The sequence below is a fragment of the Hemicordylus capensis genome, chromosome 5 (genome assembly GCF_027244095.1).
Source record: "Hemicordylus capensis ecotype Gifberg chromosome 5, rHemCap1.1.pri, whole genome shotgun sequence".
Lineage (NCBI taxonomy): Eukaryota > Metazoa > Chordata > Lepidosauria > Squamata > Cordylidae > Hemicordylus > Hemicordylus capensis.
In genome coordinates this window covers 205,770,167-205,789,471 of record NC_069661.1, presented here as the reverse complement: position 1 = coordinate 205,789,471, position 19,305 = coordinate 205,770,167, and the positions used below count along the sequence as shown (strand labels likewise).

The window sequence follows — 19,305 nt, the reverse complement described above, 5'->3', positions numbered from 1 at the left end:
GGGATGGGGCATCGCATGGCAGCACTTCCCTGAGCCCAACCCCCCCCGGAGCGGCCAAGTGAAGGGCGGGCGGCCCATAGGAGAGCCGCTGCTCGTCTGGGCAGGTGATCTGCCCTCCCATGGACCTCACTGTGTTTGTCTGCGGGGAAGGGAAGGTAAACCCTCCTTCTCCTCACTTAGCCCGGAGCTCTTCTCACTGATCGTGAGAAGAGCTTCATTGTATTTCTGGAATGTGTTAAACTGAAAACACTGGTGCATGTACTTTATAAAAACAACACAAATGGTTCCATCTTTATCATGCTGGGCAGCCGCGCCGCCCCCGCCACAATTTGCAGCAATGTAAAGTGTACTAGTCATGTGATCCCCCTCCCTGCCCAGCTTCTTCACAGAACAAAACTAGACCTTACTAAATAAAACCTTGGTTTTGCACTCTGAGGACAGAAAGGCTTCATGTGCATGTGCCAATAACAAGCACACAAATTATGCAGCCATACTGAAGGAAGGCTGTTTAAAACATGTGACTCTGAAAACAGTGTAGTGTGCCAAAAACATAAAACTTGCCCTGTTTTCTTTGGTTCTGACAAAACAGTGTGGTTGCTTTCTGGGTTATTGTTTCTTAAACATTTTGACATTAATGAATTAGAATTGGAAGTATGTGCTGAGAAAAACAAAGCCATTTGTATTAGGAATCACAAGTTATTGTCCTGTCAGAGAAGAGGAAGATCCTCGGCACTGTCCTGAAGGAATTTGGAAGCTCTGCTTTCACATCAAGGTTTCTCAACCGAAACTCAAAGCTGGCTTCAAATCACAGAAATTGCTCAAGAGCCAAGTTCATGCCAGTGGAGATTAGAGCCATGCAAAAAAAGGAGGAGGAGGAGGAAACCCAAACCCCCGCCCCCAAAAAACCCCACCAGACTCCTTGAAGTAAGCTACTTTAGGGCAATCCCTAAATCTAACATCCACTGTGGTGGAATAACATTTTAGAATATAATTATTTAAGCCAGCTTTAACATCCCACAGGCTTTTCTGTGCGTGGATTAATGACATTGGTGAACAAACAAAAAATCTTGCCTTGTCATACATCTTACTTTTTTCATGGTTGGTACCATGCAGGAATGCAAATGGGCCATGATTTAGGTAGGGCATATAGCCCAGCATCTGAAATGCATCTAGAACAGCCTCTGGGCACTGGAGGATCACAGCTAGCCTTTCCATTTCAAGCTACAAGCCCTTCTCTGTGTACGCCAGAGGTTCTCAACTCTTTGGTTCCCAAATGGACTACAACTCCCATCACTCCCCAGCCACAATGGCTATTTGAGAACCCAAAGTTGAGATGAGAACCCCTGCTCTAGAAAGAACTTGTTCACTCTAGTAAAAAAAAACAGCACACACACACACCAGTAAGATGCTACTCTGCCATGAAGACAAGTCAGCAGTGGCTTCTTACCTGAAGCAGGGGACAAGGAGAGGGCATAGAGGCATCATTCCCACAGTGGGACTACAACACTTTTCCTGTGAGGATGTTAGCAGGTCAAAAACAGGGCCCCTCTGTGTACATTTCTCTGCACCTTTAAAGAGGCACACAGTCTGGATCTGTCTGCCCCAGGAGGTCTGGGGATGAGATGGTGTTCTCATCCCACTGCAGATAGAATGTCATAGGGAAGGAGTGCAGCCATAGCTCCCCACCTTCTAGGAGTCCAAGCCAAGCACCCCAACACCTTAAAAAGACCTTCCCTGTATGCAGATGCTAGTGTTCCTGAGACCCCAGGACGGAGAAGCCATGAATTCCCCCTCTATTCACTCACATATCTGCACTCCTGATCTCTGTGCAGTTATCAGCTTGTCCATGTCTCTCTGATACTCCCTTAATCCTCAAAGTCAACATTTACATCCTTCTTGGGAGACCCAGCCCTCTAGGTAATGACTTACTATCCCAAAACTCATTGTTCTCCACTAAACATCACCCTCAGTAACTATTAACTAGAGAACCCCTCTTCTGCACATATCCCCAGTACACAAAGCACCTTTCCGCCCTGTAAAAATAGCCAGCCAAAGCCCCTCCAAGCCGTGCAGCCTCTGGGAGTCATCTCGGAGGTTGTGACCCTCTGCTTCTTCACCATCGTGCTCCCCCTTCCTTCACATCAGACAGGTAGTACAGGAAACCTCTCCCTCCTTGCTCCATTCCCAGGAATTTCTCTCTCTCTGATTTTCTCTTCCCTGGATGCATGTGTGTGAGAGAGAGCTTGGCCTTGTTGCATCATCAGGTCAGGCTAGGAAATTCTACCTTTTACCAGTAAAGTTGAGGAGGACAGTCAGCTCCTCCCATGGTTAAAAAGGTTGCCCTGGAAGGGGCCACCTGCTCCTGTAGAATCACGGCCATGGACCACTGTTTTCAGACATAAGCAACATTGATGTGGCCATGGCCCTCCATGGGGAGTGCATACTCCAGAGTGTGCTCTCCCACAAGTAGCCTAGAGCAAAGCCCAGAGCCAGATACTTTCCAGGCAATTCTTCCGGCTGGTGGCATCCATCAGCTGTCCCTTCAGTATAAGTGGAACTGCTCACATACAATCCTTTTCCCTCTCCTCACAGTAGAACCTAAGCCATTCAAAACAGTTCTCCTCCTCCCACAATGAGCAGTGGAACTGCTCTGCTCTCCAGTTCTACTTTCTGGTTCCCAGCAGTCTTCCAGATTTGCATAGCCTGGCCCCTCAATCCACTCTTCACTGGACTGCTGGCAGCCAGTTCTCCTTCCACAGTAAAAGAAGCCACTTTCCTCTTCCCTCTTTTTCCAGCTTCCCCCTTCTCTTTCCTTGCTCCCTCTCCAGTCCCTTCTCTTCCACTGGATCTTTGGCTGGTTCTTCTCCCTGTCTCTCTCCCCGGGTTTCATCCAGTGTGTGTTCTGCCCTGGCCCAGCTTCCTTTACTGGCGCTCTCTCCTCTCTCCCCAGATTTCTCTCCCCTCTGCTGCCTTCTCTTCCATTGGTTCTTTCCATTGGTTCCATTGGTTCCATTGGTTCTTTACCCTCTTAGCTCCCTGAGTTTCTCCCTGTACCTTCCCTTCTCTGCCCTTGGTCCTTCCACTGGTTCTTTTACAAGCTTCTCTCTCTTTTCCTTCTCAGGTTTTTTTGGGGTATCTTCTTCCCCCTGCTCTTGGTGTTTCCCTTCTTTTCCACTGGTCCTTTGACTGGCTTCTCTCTCTCCTTCTCCCCCACTCTCAAGTGGGTTCCCTCCCTCTTTCCCTGGCTCCTTTCCCAGTTCCCCTAACCACTCCACCATCTTCCTTGTCCCAGCATTCTCCCTCCTTCCTCCTCCACTCTCCCTGCTTCTCTCCGTGCTCTTCAGTCAGGTTTTCCCACGAAGTAGACCTCCCACCACTTCTTGCCTTCCCCATCTCTACCAACAATAAATGTTCATCAGTAGTTAACAGCAGAGATAAAGCACTGAGCCTGGACATGTGTCCATCTCCATGTCATGTCAGAAGTCACGTGGGAATTCAAATCATGTGGCAATCCTCTTGTTAAAATTATAGTCAAGTCTCTTCCTTTAGTTGTGACTTCCTGAGAAGACTGCCTGTTTTACAATTTCGCTCAAAGGGGACACAAGTACTCACAAGGGGACACAAGTACTCACATCTGTGGGAAGGCAACCAGCTTCAAGACCTCGGTGTCACTGCTCTCCCAACCTTTTCAATGCTAATGTAGTTGGCCAGTGCTGTGCTAGAATATGCCAAGGCAATCAGGCCATCTCTTGGGTTATGTAAGTGGGTTTATTTATCTTGTTGTCTTTTTATTGCATTGAGGGAACTCAAGGTGGCATACATAGGGTTCCCAAGTGGTCTTTCATCCAGGTTCTGACCACACCCCTATCTGCTTAACTTCAACAAAGCTTCCACAACATTTCTGAGCACTTGCTCTCTGGATCTTTCTTTTTTAACTCTAGGGATTTTTTAAGAAATGGTATGCTTCATGAATTAGCATGTCATCCTTATTCAGAAGCTAAGCTAATCTTCTTTGTATTGTTCCAAAAACAAAAGACCTTTGTGCTACTGAAGCGATCACAATCTGTGCTGGTGTTAAACTGATGTGAAACTGGGATTATGCATTCATGCAAGTGAGAGCAGAGGAAGAGGAAAAGCCAAGAGGGAAGGAAAGGAAAAGCAAACTAGACAAGCGAGGAAGCAACAGGTTCCATTTGCAGTCCAGTTCTTAAGATTTTTATTTTTATTTTATTGTGTGTCTGTTTGGAACAGGAAAATCAACCCTTCATACAACTGCAAACACAGTAACACCATAGCAACCATGTTCCAAATGTTTTCAGTGCCGATGACAAAAGCTAGATGCTTAGTACAACTGCCTCAGATTCACACTGACACATGGTAAACAATCAGCATTCCAATTTGAAATATCCATCCTGATCCAGCAAGACCTGCAAATAAAAATCAGTTTCTGCATGTGCAGCTGATGTGGATGCAGATGGAGGATTATCTGGGTATGTATACGCATTCATCTCTGTTGGACTGGCTGGATGTGTCCTTTGATGAGGATGCACATTTCCATCTAGTGCAATTCATCTGCCTTGGGCAAGACCTTGGTGAAGGTCTCTGGAAGTATGTTCTACTGCATGAGAGGGGAGCGGTTATGAAATCTCAGACCTATGAAAATTGCTGGTTTCTGTTGGCAACATGGATCTAAAGGTCCTTTTAGGTTCAGGAACTTTTTCCAGAAAATCTGAATCCAGCTTGAAACAAGCCTGGGCCAAACTATGATATTGTGCTGGTTTCACTCTAAGTTCATTCAGAGCACAGCTTCAGGGGGTGAAACTTGCAGATCAAGACGGGAGAAAAATGTTCATGCAAACCTTTACGTGTCAAAATGAACACAGCTACAAAAGTGGGCTTTTGTGGGGGGTGGGTAGTGTTTACAAAGAAATACTTTAATAGTGTTTATGGACTTACAGTGTGTTAATGGCTTGGCTTCCTACCAGATGTGAATTAGATTAGGAGTGCCATTAGATTTATTTGCTAAAGACTGCAAAGTGAAACTCAAGTTTTTGCAAGCAGAGTCTAATTCTGTTTACATAATGCTTGTCAGATCTAGTAACATCAGTATACACCTTACAGCTAATTCCAGATACTGCTAGGCAGAAGCTGCTAATGTCCTTATGAACATTACAAGCTTGGCATGTATGTATGGTATGAAATGTATACAGTTATCAAAGTTCAGCTCACGAATTGTGTTGTTTTAAAAATGTTTGCTCAAAGGAGACAGCTGCAACATGTAAGCTTCATAGGGCTGTAGCTCAGTGGGAGAGCATCTGCTTTGCAGTCAGAAGGTCCCAGGTTCAATCCCTGGCATCTGGCAGGGCTGGGAAAGACTCCTGCCAGTCAGTGTAGACAGAATCTTCAGCTGTATTTTAATTTCTGGTATATGGTTCAGCAGTTGGTTCAGCAATGTTGGGAGGGTTGAATGATTTGTTTGGGGAGAGCTTGCCTCTCCTCACCCATGTCCCCCCCCCCACTGGATGCCACCTGTGCAGATCCTACTTTTCATCAAAGGACTGAAAACATGGAACATGAGCAAGTACTGCCCAAAGTGCCAAGTGGCAGAGAGTCCAGAATAGAAAGGGAGGAAGCTGGCTAGGCTGAGGAAGATCTATGGAAAGTTGAAAGTATAGCAAGATCCCCTAAAGCCAGCTGTCTCTGTTTCTATGGCGGCAGGGGTGATGGAGGTGGAGAGGGCCCCTTTGGTGGGCAGATTCCCAGGACCTCCCTTCCTAAACGCCAGGTGGATTGCGTTGCTCTTTCAATCTATAATATACATTCCAAGTGACCCATTTGTAAACGTGTCAATCAGGATAACTTTCTTGGCTCAGCCAAATGTGGACACTTTCACATGGAAATAACGCTAAAGCCATAATGTGCTGTTTGTGCTCAAACTGGATTATACAAACAGGGCACTCTGCCTGGCCTGATATTAGTATACCAATGGGACATTTCTTTTCCCTCCAAAGCTTAAGATTTGTCAAAGAACCCTAATTCTGACTGTGTTGCCACTGCCAGCAGGCAGTTTGGGTGAAATGCTGTCGGTTTTCTTGAAAAGTGCTGTGAATTGTGGTTTGCTGGTTACTAAAGCATCAGAGGAACCACTGGGCCAAAAAACACACACAAAGCCCTCATCAGCCTCAGAGTTTTTATTGCTCCAAATCCTAGTGTTTAAAAACATGTCGCATGATTAGAAATACGCATCAAAGCCGGCTGAAATCATTATACTGTAAAGGCCTTTGCTGATTTCAATGGGCTTCCAGTTGAGAATCTGAATAGTACTTCCCGTAGTGCGATGGTCCTCAGAGAAAAGTAGCCGCTTTGATGGCCATTTAAAGCTGATTTGGCATAGTAACTCTCAAGGAGTCATCCACTGTTGGTGCCACAACTGCAGTAGAAAAGTAGGAGTTGGCAAGGATAACATATTATGTCTGCAGTACCCTTCTGTTCATGCAGCTTTTGGGCACGCTGTCCAGGAAAAGTAAGTATCTAGAGAGTGCTAAGAATGAGCAATGCTGGAGCAAGTATTCTTTTCCAACTGTGAACATCATGGCATAGCTGCCCAAGTGAAACAGATAATCTTCATTCTTAATTTCAGGACAACATCACATTAACAGAAGGATCAACAGGCATCATTTTCATCCAGCTCAATTCATGTAAGTGAATCTCTGCAATTTTCTAGCATGTCATTGATATAGACACCAAAAACCTCTCAACAGGGTTCCAGATCCCTCCTAAATATAGGAGAGGTTTCTCCCACATTTCACTAAAATCTGCCCCTTGGCAAACATAAATAACCGATATTATTCCCCCCTCAAGTGTCTTTCCTCCCCACTTCAAATTTAAGTTGAAGAGAAGTTGCTCCTCAGACTCCCTCTATCTGCATCCCTGCCTCACCGTTAAATACTGATTTAATAATGATGTTGACTCTCCTAATTCAAGGCGTAAAACAGCCTCTAAATTAAGGGATTAGCAGGAATGTTCCTTTGGCTGTTCAATAATTGCCTATTGTAGAATTCTTTCCCCATTTTTGCTCTAAGCCGTTTGGTTTCAGATAATATGCAGAGATAGGACATCGAGCTAGATGGACAAATATGTCTTTATTATTTTATGATTCCAAGAGGGAAGGCACTAGAAAGAAAGAACATTTAATCACAGTGATTTAAAAAAAAATTAAGTATCTTCTAGAAATTTAATAGGCTTGTATTATTAAAGGATTTTAATCTTGATCGTAGTCAAAATCCTTAAGAACATTCATAAGAGATGAGATCACAAAACATCTGGAAATAAATGAGCTGAATGGAGAGTTGTCATCAGGATTTCAAAGAGGATAAATTTAGCCTGAGAAATCCAGTGGAATGTTTAGGGTGAAGATAGGGTGAAGTGATGGAGCTCAACATTTTGACATGACAACAGGTTTGCTTCATGCATGTGATTGTTTCTATTTGGGATATCACTTCCATGTAGGAAAAGCCACATGCATACAATGACATGGGACAAACATACACTTGTCTGTCTTGCTATGTTTACATGCAATGGGATCCACTCTCCAATTAAAGATAGTCAGTTTTCACTCTTTACAGCATCTTCCAGTGTAAAGAAGAGCAGTACGGATAAACAGAGAACAGCTTCAAATGGTACAGGAGTACAGAATATAAAAACCATAATTAGTGGTCTTTGCACCCTGCAGCAGCTTTCTATAAAATTTGCTATTTCTGTGGCACCCACAGCTCAAGTGGTTGGGTAAAAGAATCAAAAGAAAAAGGTGTATAGAGAGGAACTATTTCAGGATGAAAAGTGCAAGTACATTTCATGCATTTAAATTTAGGTTTTAAATAACCTATGAGAAATTCCTATTGGTATTAATTGGGGGGGGGGGGGGAATACCATCAGCATTAGTAGGATCAAGCACTGAAAAGTCCATGAGAAAATACAAGGAGGTGATCCATCAGTTGAATTCAATTTTCAGGAATTATGCATAGGAGAACATGGGCTTGATTCTTGCTTTCTGCTAGTATACAGTGTAAAGTACAGTGTACAGCTGGCCTACATTAAGCAGTAGCTGATTTTACAAGGAACAGTATGTTCCGTGTTCCAGCATGTAGACTGTACTTGCTTTCTGTCACAGACATCTATATATAATCTGCCAAGAACTGGTAAGTGCTGGATGTAAGTGACCATGACTCTGGGCCACTGCTTATATTGTGTATTTAACAGAGTGGGACCTATTTCTCATAAACAGCAAAACTCTTCCTGGACAATGCCACTTTAAACTGCAGGTGGTATAAAACACAATCCAGTGTTTCTCTTTATACTAAAAACAAGTAACTTGTGCATGGAAAACTGGATGACAGGGAAAGGAACTCTAGCTTTTCATTTTCTTGGATGTGCTAGTCTTAACATTTGCAGAGAATTTTTTCCTGGGGAAGCATTTGCCCATGCACTTCCCCACCTACAGTTTAAAGTGTGCAATTTTCCCACCTCTTCTGCTGCTGATGTGAACAAAGCCTGAACTGAACTGATTTGTGTAGTAAAATATGAATGAATTGTAGTCTCAAAGTGACAGAGACTGCTATGTGCATTATACAGAAGTGGGAGCAGAGGTATGATGCAGTGTGAACATCTTGCACTTCCTCTCCTACTATTTCTGTGTGTAATGTCAAAGCCACCATAAGAGTGGAATGGCACGGTATGTTTTCAATATTACTTAAAGAAGGAGAGAAAAGCCTGTAAAAAGAACAATTTTAATCCTTTTGATGGCAAGAGGAATGTTTTTACAATGGAACAGTATTGAGGAGTATCCCAACAACTTCTTCCATGAATAGAAGAAGTTCTGTTTGTGCAAGAGGAGGGTGGCCAAGTTTTGCTGACTCCTCCCCCTTCCCTTTGTAGTCCCCTGTGCCCTCCCAGAAATTTGCTTCTGGGCTGCAGAAGGAAGGTGGATTGCCAAAAATGGCCCTTCCTCCGTTGCATGAATGGAACATCTTCCACTCCCAAAAGTACTTGTTTGAAGGGTCAGACCAAGGAGCCAATATCAAGAGAGATGGCATACATCAGAATGAAGTCAAAGGTAAAAGTCAAGCTGATAAAGAAAAACCAGGAGCAAAAGTCATCAAAAGTCAGAGCCAGAATCAGGAATCAAGCCAAGCATAAAGCATGACCAAGGAGACCTTGAAACAGAGACAAAGCCTGAGTCCAGTCAGGAATAGATGCTTTATATCCTTCCTGTTCTGGAAGGAGCTAATGAATTGCTTGATTGGACGGGATGAGAAGTCCATGCCTGGCAAGGCGGCAGTTCAATGGGGTGCCACAAGGGTATTAAACACAGGCAGTCAGGAACATAGAAAACTGACAGGGACAGAACTGTAACTGAGCACATGGGTTCCAAGAACCTCTGCACCTCCTACCTCCAGGGCTGCCGGCTCACCTCTCCCCTCCCCTCCTATGCCTGGGGGCAAGGGTGGGGAACTTAACCAGCAGCAAACTTAGATGCTGCTGCTATCCTGAATGCAGCGTGGGAGGAGGCTCCTGAAGTGCTTCCACAGAATGGAGATAAATTGGGCAGCAAGGGGAGGTGCAGCCTCTCTGCTGGATGCCAGGTTGGGACAGAGCCTAACCTCCCTCCACACCATGGCAATCAACTGTGCAGTGAGGGGCAGTGCAACGTCCCCACTGGATGCCAGGTCAGGAGCCTCCTCCCGCCCTGTGTTCAAGATACCAACAGCAGCTAGGTTTGCTCCTGGTTAAGTAAAATTCTCCATTCTCCCTCCCTCTCCCCCCACCCTGGCGCTCTCTCTCTCTCTCTCTCTCTCTCTCTCTCTCTCTCTCTCTCTCTCTCTCTCACACACACACACACACACACACACACACACACACACGACTGGCATTTCTGGCTAAGGGAGCATGCCACCACTTGTGGGTGGGGTGGGCATACAGGCAGGGGCTGCCTATGCCCTCACTACACCACTGAAAGCTGATTTACATCAAGCCAGACCATTAGTCCACTGACTTCACTCAGTATTGTCTACATCAGGACTGCACAACATTGGCCCTCCTGCATCTGCAGGACTACAGTTCCCATCCAGAATTGTGCAGCTGTGGTCTATACTAACTTGCAGCAGCTTTCCAAGGTTTCAGGCAGGAGTCTTTACCAGCCCTAACTAAGAACGCCAGGGATTGAACCTGGGGCCTTCTGAGCTATGGAGGGGTGACACTAGAATAGACCTACACAATATAATGCCGGGGTGGGGGTGGGGATCTGGATTACAGGGACCTTTCTGCTGGTCCCCAGGTAGGAATATTCTGCAGCAACAGTAGGAGCCATGGAAAGCTCACGGTTTCTCCTACTGATGAGCAGCAGCGACTCAATGCTGTTGGGTGCTTGAGACCAGATGAGATGCATGTAGCAGTAATGGAGCTGTGACAAGCAAGTGAGCCAGTTGCTGCTGCTTGAGCAACAGCAGCGGCAATGGATGGAGTGGGCTGGGACAACAGCAGCATCAGGCAGGCACAGTCAGAGAGCACCCCAGAAAGGCAGAAGGTCACACTGTTGGTCAGTTCCAGTGTTCCCTCTCACAGGGATTCCCAGATGTTGTTGACTACAACTCCCAGAATCCCCAGCTGCAATGGCTTTTGCTTGGGGATTATGGGAGTTATAGTCAACAACATCTGGGAATCCCTGTTAGAGGGAACACTGGTCAGTTCCTTCTTCTCCAGGGGGAGCCTGAGCCCTCCTCTGTCCTCTCTAGAAACTGCCTTACAGTGCCATCCTATGCAAGTGTAGTTGGAAATACGTCCCACAGTGTGCTTATTAAGGCTTACTCCCAAAGAAGCATTATTCGATCTGCAGTCTGAAAGCAACAGCGATTTAGGGAGAGGGGAAGGACTTGGCATTTGTTTGGAGTTTGGCACATGCACTCCCAGTGCCCCACTGAGTGAGCAAGGACAGGTCCTGTTTTCTAGCCACTCTCCTTGGTTGAAAATGTAGATCCCTTGATGGGGAGAAAAGATCCACAAGTAACTAATAATTGCTTTCACTGATATTGTTAATTAATTTGAATGTAATAATGCACTGATACATTGGCCTTTTGCTATACATTAAATACTTATAGAGGCAAGAAAATTAATGTTATTAGTCTATTTTCCTTATTAATGAAACCTGCTCAACATTGTTAGTCTATTTTCCTTATTAATGAAACTTGCTTGACATTTTCAAAATTATTCAAAAAACTAGCCAAGTCAGGTGCAGAGCATCTGCACCTCCATTGGCCTGGCCAGCCTGCTTCTGCCCCCACTGGCCCGCATCTCCCCTCCACCCAGTTTCTCCCCCACCCAGCCCGCCACCAATTCTCGGCGGCCAGGCTGGCCCTCCACTGCCTGCTGCTCCCGGTGGCCGGCCGCCTGCCGGCAGGAGCAACCCATTTCTCCCATGCCCACAGTTTCTGGCCCACCACCTCCTCCTGCTCGCCTGCCCATTCCCGGCGGCCGGCAGATGGTTGTCATTGATATAGACACCAAAAACCTCACAACAGGGTTCCAGATCCCCCCTAAGTATAGGAGAAGTTTCTCCCATATATTACTAAAATCTGCCCCCTGACAAACCTAAATAAACCATATTATCCCCCCCCTCAAAAGTGTCTTTCCTCCCCACTTTAAATTGAGGAGAAGTTGCTCCTCAGACTCCCTCTATCTGCCCCCCTGCCTTATTGTTAAATACCGATTTAATAATGATGTTGAATCTCCTAATTCAAGGCATATAACAGCCTCTAAATTAAGTGATTAATTTAGGCGGCCTGCTACTCCCAGCGGCCAGGCTGGCCTGCCGCCACCCGCTACCACTGGCCAGCCACCCACTGGCGGCTGGCATCCCTATTTTCTCCCATCCCCGTCGCTAATGGGCAGCTGCTCCCAAACTCTTGTGAGAGATGTCATGCATGGGATTAGCAACAGGTATGCCTAGGAGAAATAAATATATAGATGGGCCAGATTCCTTTTAGAAAAGATTATCTTCTTTGAGTAGGCCAAACATTCCAGTCCACTTTTCTTGCTAGTTTTTTCTTCCTGTCCAAGATCATGTGGCAGGAAACTGGGATGGAGAGAGAGTTCAGTGCCAGGCCAGTTGAAATCATCAGAGGAGGTAACTCTGCACAAACAGTCTCATCCAGCACAATTCCTGTCAAGGAAGAAAGCTAGCCACCTGGTTGCACTGGCTTCTGCTGCTAGTCTGGAGTAGAGTGGATGAGGCTTCTTTAAAGAAAGAGACCTTTTAAAATCAAGTTCTAGGACTTGGACCATAGGACCATAATATGTATGACTATATTTTCTGACACTTGGCTGTAAAGTTCCAGTCTGATGGATGGGTGAGCAGAAAATATTTGGGGTGGGGACACCCACCACCCCTTGCTACCCCTTGGAGTCATTCCTGGCGTTATGACCCCATCAGTGGTGGTTCATGAAAGGACAGGTCAGTGAGGATTGGTAGAGACCATTTTCATTACTTTATTGCAGCAGATTATGGCGGGGGGGGGAATTACCCCATCTTGAATCAATATCAAAAACCTCCTCCTTTATCAAAAACCTCCTAAAGCTCAATGAAGAATGCTTTTATGATAAAACATATTAACACAAATGTGTTTCTAAACAGGTACTTTGTAATATGCAAGTAGAGTGACTCAGTATCTTACCCTTGTGAACCAATAGTTTACTTCAGACTGAAGCATATTGCTTTAATAAACCAACACAAACATTTAACAATGTACTCTTCTTGGTTGAAATAGATAGGAGACTGGCTGACATTCTGACTTATGAAGCACCTGTGCAACGGGAGAAACACTGGTGTCGTAATAGTACTTCTGAAGAGTTCTAGATGAACCCTGCATCTAGCCTGCATGGTGGGGAATTTCAGCCACCTCCCCTTCCTCTGGAATCCCTCTGTAGCCCTATTCAGACATTATCTAGATCAGGGATTCTCAACTTTGGGTCCCCAGATGTTATTGGACTTCAACTCCCATAATCCCCAGAACCAGTGGCCTTTGGTTGGGGATTATGGGAGTTGAAGTCCAATAACATCTAGGGACCCAACATTGAGAATCCCTGATTTAGATTATGCTGAACTCGCTGAACTGTCTAAAGATGGGCCAGAAGTCCCACCCCAGCCCTGTCACTCACCCCCACCTCCATGGTGTCTATGGATACTCTGGCATTTAACTGAAGAAGTGAACACCATATCTGTGATGATGTGCGTTTCCATAATGGGGAGGCTACAACTATTGATGATATAGCCATTGAAGCATGATTCTGCATATGTCATTAATTATACATTAATGTACTTCCTAGCAAATTAACTTTGAATTTTGCTTATGTTTAAGGCTGGATTGCTATCTGCTAGAAGGATGCAAGCATCTGTGTACATTTACTGGTGATCCTGTAATGTTATCTCTTTTCCTTTTCTAGACTTAAAGGGACATACACCAGGATTACAAAAGTAAGTATTTAGGCCTAGTCCTTGCATCTAAAATAAAATCTATCCTCAAATGCTGGGAGTGTTTCATTGTGTAAAAAATAAAATAGAATTTGCTTTTCTGAAACATTTTTTAAAAGCTATTAATGGCTAGATCACAGGAGAAATTAGGTAGTGTTTTCTAGGTCTTGGACTAGGTCTGGACTACACAGCCTATAGCCATGACATTTTATTGAGTAAACCACTTTTTCCATCACCTGCATGCAGACATTGCATCTTTTCCTAGTTGTGCAATAATATAAGATGTACATTAGAAAACACAATGCCAGACAGTAAGGCTGACCAATTAATAAGGAGTTTGGTTGAGCAGTTAATGGGATTAATGCAAAATATTCCCCCCAAACCCCTAATAGTGTACGTATTAATAGAAGTATCTAAGAATTTCCCCCCAACCTCCATGATGAATCTGCAACTAGTGAAAAACATACTGAAACATATCCATTCCTGATTACATTTTGATTAATAACTACTCAATGAAAAATATTCCATTTTTCAAGTAAATGATTAAAGAACAATTTAAAAACAATGAAATTATATTGTCCTGCTTTAGTGTCTGCCTTGTTATTTAATTGTTTTGTAATCATTTAAAGTGGCACTGCAAGGAAATGCTTGACTAAAAAGCAGAAGGTTACCAGTTCGAATCCCCACTGATACTATATCGCTGCAGGAAGATGCTGAAAGGCATCATCTCATACTGCGCGGGAGGAGGCGCAATGGTAAACCTCTCCTGTATTCTACCAAAAGAAAACCACAGGGCTCTGTGGGCGCCAGGAGTCGAAATTGACTTGATGGCACACTTTACCTTTAATCATTTGAGATTATTTATCCACACAGCCTTATAATACATTTTGATGAAAGAGAGGAAAAGCTAGAGGACAGGAAAGGGTGAGGAGATGATGACTTCATCTCTTGGTTGCAAAGAGAAAATGAAAAATAGAAAGCGACAGAGAAAACAGTAATTTAAAATGGAAAATGTAATGTGAATTACATTACATTGGTGTAATGAACATAGGAATTAGCCTGAGTCAGAATATTGGTCCATCTAGCTCAGAACTATTTATACACAGACTGGCAGAAAATGACGATTTACCATGGTAAACAGGTTTTGCAGAGTTTTGCTTTATTTCTAAAACTTATAATGCCTGTTTGACCAGAGGTGACACTGGGACAAATGAGATATGTATGCACACCATGGGAAGTAATGCTTCTCTCAAATCAGTTGTCTAAAAAATCTGTTCTGTGTCTCCAGTCATTGATTAGCAGCAAGCATTTATGAATGGTAAAGTGTGATTTCTGCCGCAACGGGCAGCATGACTGCCACACATCCTTTGGTGGGAAAAAGGTGGCTGTGCTAATGATCTATTGGGCACTTGTTTGTTATTCCTGACATATTCCTTTGAAAAAGTTCTTGGGCAGCCGCCTTAGGAAAGGCAGCTTCCCTGAAGCCCCTGGAAAGCCACCACCAATCAAAACAGACTACAGATGCAAGGAAGCATTTTACCCTCATTGTAAATAACACCAAGAGGGCAAAAATGTACCGAGCAGGATTATACATTCAAAGAACTGTTTGGGAAGACTAGACAGTTAGGAAATGTGGAAATAAAATTACACCAAAACTGCTCTCTGGCAATAATTGCCAGAGAGCTCCATAAATCAGCCAGTGATTGATTGCACCCCCCATACGAAAGAATCAAAAGCAAACCCACCCTCCCTCTAGGGTAACAGCTCCAGTTGCCCCTAGGATAGATCCCACCCTTACCCCACTAGGAAATTGGCAGGGAACCAAGTTAGCTGCAGGCATAAGTGACAGCAATGGAATTCTTGGCATTCTTCACTCAGTCTATATGCCAATAGACATTCTTCTCCTGACTCTTTAAAATTACCAAATAACTATTTTAGTTAGCAACCTGTATGCATTGGGTAATGAATAACAAAAGAAATCCACTGGGCGAAACAGAAATAATGTTTGTACTTTAAAAAAAACTTAAAATGATAGTCCCAACTTGGCAAATGGTAAGATTTTTACCAGAGGTTTCTCTTTTTCAAAACATTAGACCCCAATATAAATGGTATATAACAGAGGCAAGTATTTCAAGAATCAGCAAATAGATCCATTGTCCAGTGGAAATAATATTTAACAGAACAGTATTTCAAGCTTTATGTATTTTTTATCATTCTTACATAAGAATGTAGAAAGCTGTCTTATACTGGGTCAGATCATCAGTCTATCTGGCTCAGTATTCTCTACACTGATTGACAGCAACTCTCCAAGATTTCAGGTAAGAGTCTCTCCCAGCCCTACCTGGAGATGCCCAGGATTGAACTTGGAACCTTCTACATGCAAAGCAGATACTCTGCCACTGAGTTACAGCCCTATCTCCATGTTTTTAATCTATCTGTAACTCTATGGCCTGAATCTCTCATTCAAGAAAATCTTGATGTGGTTTTCTCATGAGATCAGATAAATTAAAAGATCAAGACTTAAAACCTTTGAAGATATGATCACTTAGCATTATGTGCAACATGTTCAAATAGGTATTTTAATTGTTCTTGACCAAAAACAAGATTGAAAGCAAGTTAAATGTGCTTTAGGCTCCCATCCTATACATCCTTATTTGAAAGTAGGTGAACTCAGTGAGATTCTTTTGCTTTCAAGGAACCATGTATAGGATCAGGCTGCACAGCACCTAAATGTGTGCGAAGCCCCACTGAGTTCAACAAAACTGAAAGCATGCTTCTTCATTTTCTCCTGATGTTTTCATTCTCTTCAAAACCGCTGGCAATGTCTGTTCAAAAACCAGTTATGGAGGACCCACTGGAAACTCAAAGAGAAATTGTTCCCACTCTACTTAAAGATGCAGACACATTTTACAACGTGTTTTAGTTTGGGCAGAGAGTTGTATGAAGAATTGCACTAAATGCTTTATTTCAAAATTCAGTCCTCCTAAAATATTGTGTGTACCAGCATTCTCAGCTAAAGTTGAACATGTCTGGACATAGGTGCACTGGCACTTAAATTCTTTGCCTAAAGCTTTTGTGGGTTACCACCCTCATTCAAAAATATGTGTTTACAGTCTCTGCTGATTCCAGACAACCTTCTCAAAAATAGTGTCTTGATTCTCCTTCACTTCAGGGTACTTCTGAATGTGGTTCTGCACACTCTAGTCTTCTCTGGCAACCATAATGGACAAGCAGTCATATACAGTTAAATTAAACTCATGACATACCTTTGTTTTTAAAAATAATAGTTTATACATAACAATGTTCATCCACACACCTTTTACATTCATACTGGGATGAAAGTATGTGGGCTGGTGACTGTTTTATCATGGATGTTCCACTTGATCCTTTTCACTTTCAGAATGGTTCCAAACAGCCTTTCAGCCCAAATCTACTTATATATAATTGGAAGTAAGTCCCAGTAAATTCAAGGGGACTTTGTACAAACTAAGCACTCATAGTACAATTGAAGCAGTCTTTCATTGTATGATTCTCTTGACTGCCACAAACTGTATTGCTCAGATATTACATATAGCAATAACACCCTTGTAAGATCCCATTGTAAAGAAAACAAGAGAGCCAAGAGATTCAGACTACCAGTTAGATTTAGAGGAGGGAGAAAAATCTGTTTTTGGAAAAATGAAATACGTATGTGGATTTAGTGCAATAGAAGAAATTGACAGATTGTCTCTGGACTGGATTGCACTATACTTGCTTTTAAATTTTAGGGTTGTTTAGTATAACTGATATAATGTGTACTGGATATTTTCTTTTCTATGTATAAAATGTTAATTTAGAAGAGATGTAGTAATCTGAATAGAGTGAGCCTTCCTTATTTCATTACTCCACAGGGAAGATATTATTAGAACTGTCCAAGCATAGCCCTTGAATAATTATTGTTCCTTGAGGCTATCCTGTTATTTGCCTACCTAATTTAGTGTAGACCTTCAGTGTAATGTTTTACATGTCAGTGAGAGGTATGCCATATATTTTTACAATATTCTGTAACTAAAGTTCATAAAGAGATACCAGTGCCATAATACTAGTAAGCTGCAACAGGTGAGATATGATATCTGAGGACCAAATATAGTATGTAAGTAGTGTTTTCAGAACTGGGCTAGTGACATGAAGGATTTACTCTGAAGTTATTGATTTATATGTATTTAATGGATTTGTTGTCCTGTCCAAGCAAAACAAGCCAACTCAGAAGTGAGGTAGAAATGTCTCACAACTTCACTACAAATCTTACTGATTGATTGATTGATTGATTGGTTGGTTGGTTGATGGCTTAGCCATCAAGTCGGTGTCGACTCTTAGCGACCACATAGATTCTGTCCAGGACGATCTGTCTAACTTGGCCTTTAAGGTCTCTCAATGGTGCATTCATTGCTATCATAATCGAGTCCATCCATCTTGCTGCTGGTCATCCTCTTCTTCTCTTTCCTTCAACTTTTCCCAGCATTATGGACTTCTCAAGGGAACTGGATCTTTGCATTATGTGTCCGAAGTATGATAGTTTGAGCCTGGTCATTTGTGCCTCAAGTGAAAATTCTGGATTGATTTGCTCTATGATCCATTTGTTTGTTTTCCTGGCTGTCCATGGTATCCTCAAAAGTCTTCTCCAGCACCAACATTCAAAAGCATCAATGCTTTTTCTATGTTGCTTCTTCAAATTCCAGCTTTCGCATCCATAGAGTGTCACGGGAAAAACCACTGTCCAAACAATTCTAATCTTTGTAGGTGTAGACATGTCATGGCATCTAAATATCCTTTCCAAGGCCTTCATTGCAACCCTACCAAGTGCTAGTCTGTGGCGCATTTCTTGACTGCTGGATCCTTCACTGTTGACGGCAGAAGCTATACACTACATCAATGTCTTCATTGTCAGTTCTGAGGCTGGTTGCTGTACCCATTGTCATTAGTTTGGTCTTCTTTACATTTAGTCATAGTCCCATTTTTATACTGTGCTCCATGACTTTCATTACTAGAGCTTGCAGATCATCCACATTCTCAGCTATCAGGGTAGTGTCATCCAAGGGCAGGTTGTTGATGTTTCTTCCTCCAATTTTAAAACCATGCTCATCTTCTTCCAGTCTTGACATTTACTAAATTACTCATTAATAGTCCTTCTGAAACTAATGGGACAAGCGAGTCATCAATAACTTTCCCCATTAATTTCAATGGGACTACTCCTAAGTAATTTAGTCTGGATGTAGGCCACAGTATTTTTTTTTTAATTAAATAAACGTAATATCTGAATCTTGGCCTGCACACTCTCTTAACTAACACTAGATGTCACTTTTTCTCATAAATTAACAACAATGAATATTCCCTAGGAATCTTGGTGAAACCTTTTCAGTTTATTGTATGTTGTGTCTGGATTTTATTTGTTACTAGGCCCATTAATGCTTAATGGAGACATCAGCATCATCCTGAAGACTCAATAGCAATAGCGCAGCATTCTAAAAGGAAAAGAATTCTTTTCATAGAGCAGATTCAACCAATTTATTTTTTCATTCGTGTAGTAGTGGAGTTAACACAGGCTGGCCAATTTCAACAGTCCTAACAGTGACAACACATCCAAAGTTGTTATTGCTGTGGTAATTTATCCTGTGTTGTTGCTGCAACAAACTAACATGGACACCCTTCTGGAAGTCCTAACAGTGGCAGGGTACTTTCAAGTGCAATAGTCATGGAGCCAAATGTGTATTGGACCCATTCATATGACCCAGTTCTATGTCGGT

The 19,305-nt window shown here is 43.0% G+C and overlaps 1 protein-coding gene and 1 non-coding gene across 7 annotated transcripts in view; one reads left to right on the top strand and one right to left on the bottom strand.

The window, feature by feature from the left end:
* NTN4 (netrin 4) overlaps positions 1 to 19,305 on the top strand; it is a 132,976-nt gene that overhangs the window by 8,921 nt on the left and 104,750 nt on the right. For 5 of the 6 annotated variants that reach the window (XM_053251258.1, XM_053251253.1, XM_053251254.1 and 2 more), the window contains exons 2-3: positions 6,641 to 6,698; positions 13,495 to 13,525. The gene's annotated coding sequence lies outside the window, so the exon portion shown is untranslated. Of the gene's footprint in view, positions 1 to 4,475; positions 4,491 to 6,640; positions 6,699 to 13,494; positions 13,526 to 19,305 lie in introns of those variants that run through there. The other variant, XM_053251256.1, reaches the window with a different exon arrangement.
* LOC128328590 (U6 spliceosomal RNA) lies at positions 3,950 to 4,053 on the bottom strand. The gene has a single exon (XR_008309317.1). It is a non-coding gene; the product is annotated as a U6 spliceosomal RNA (small nuclear RNA).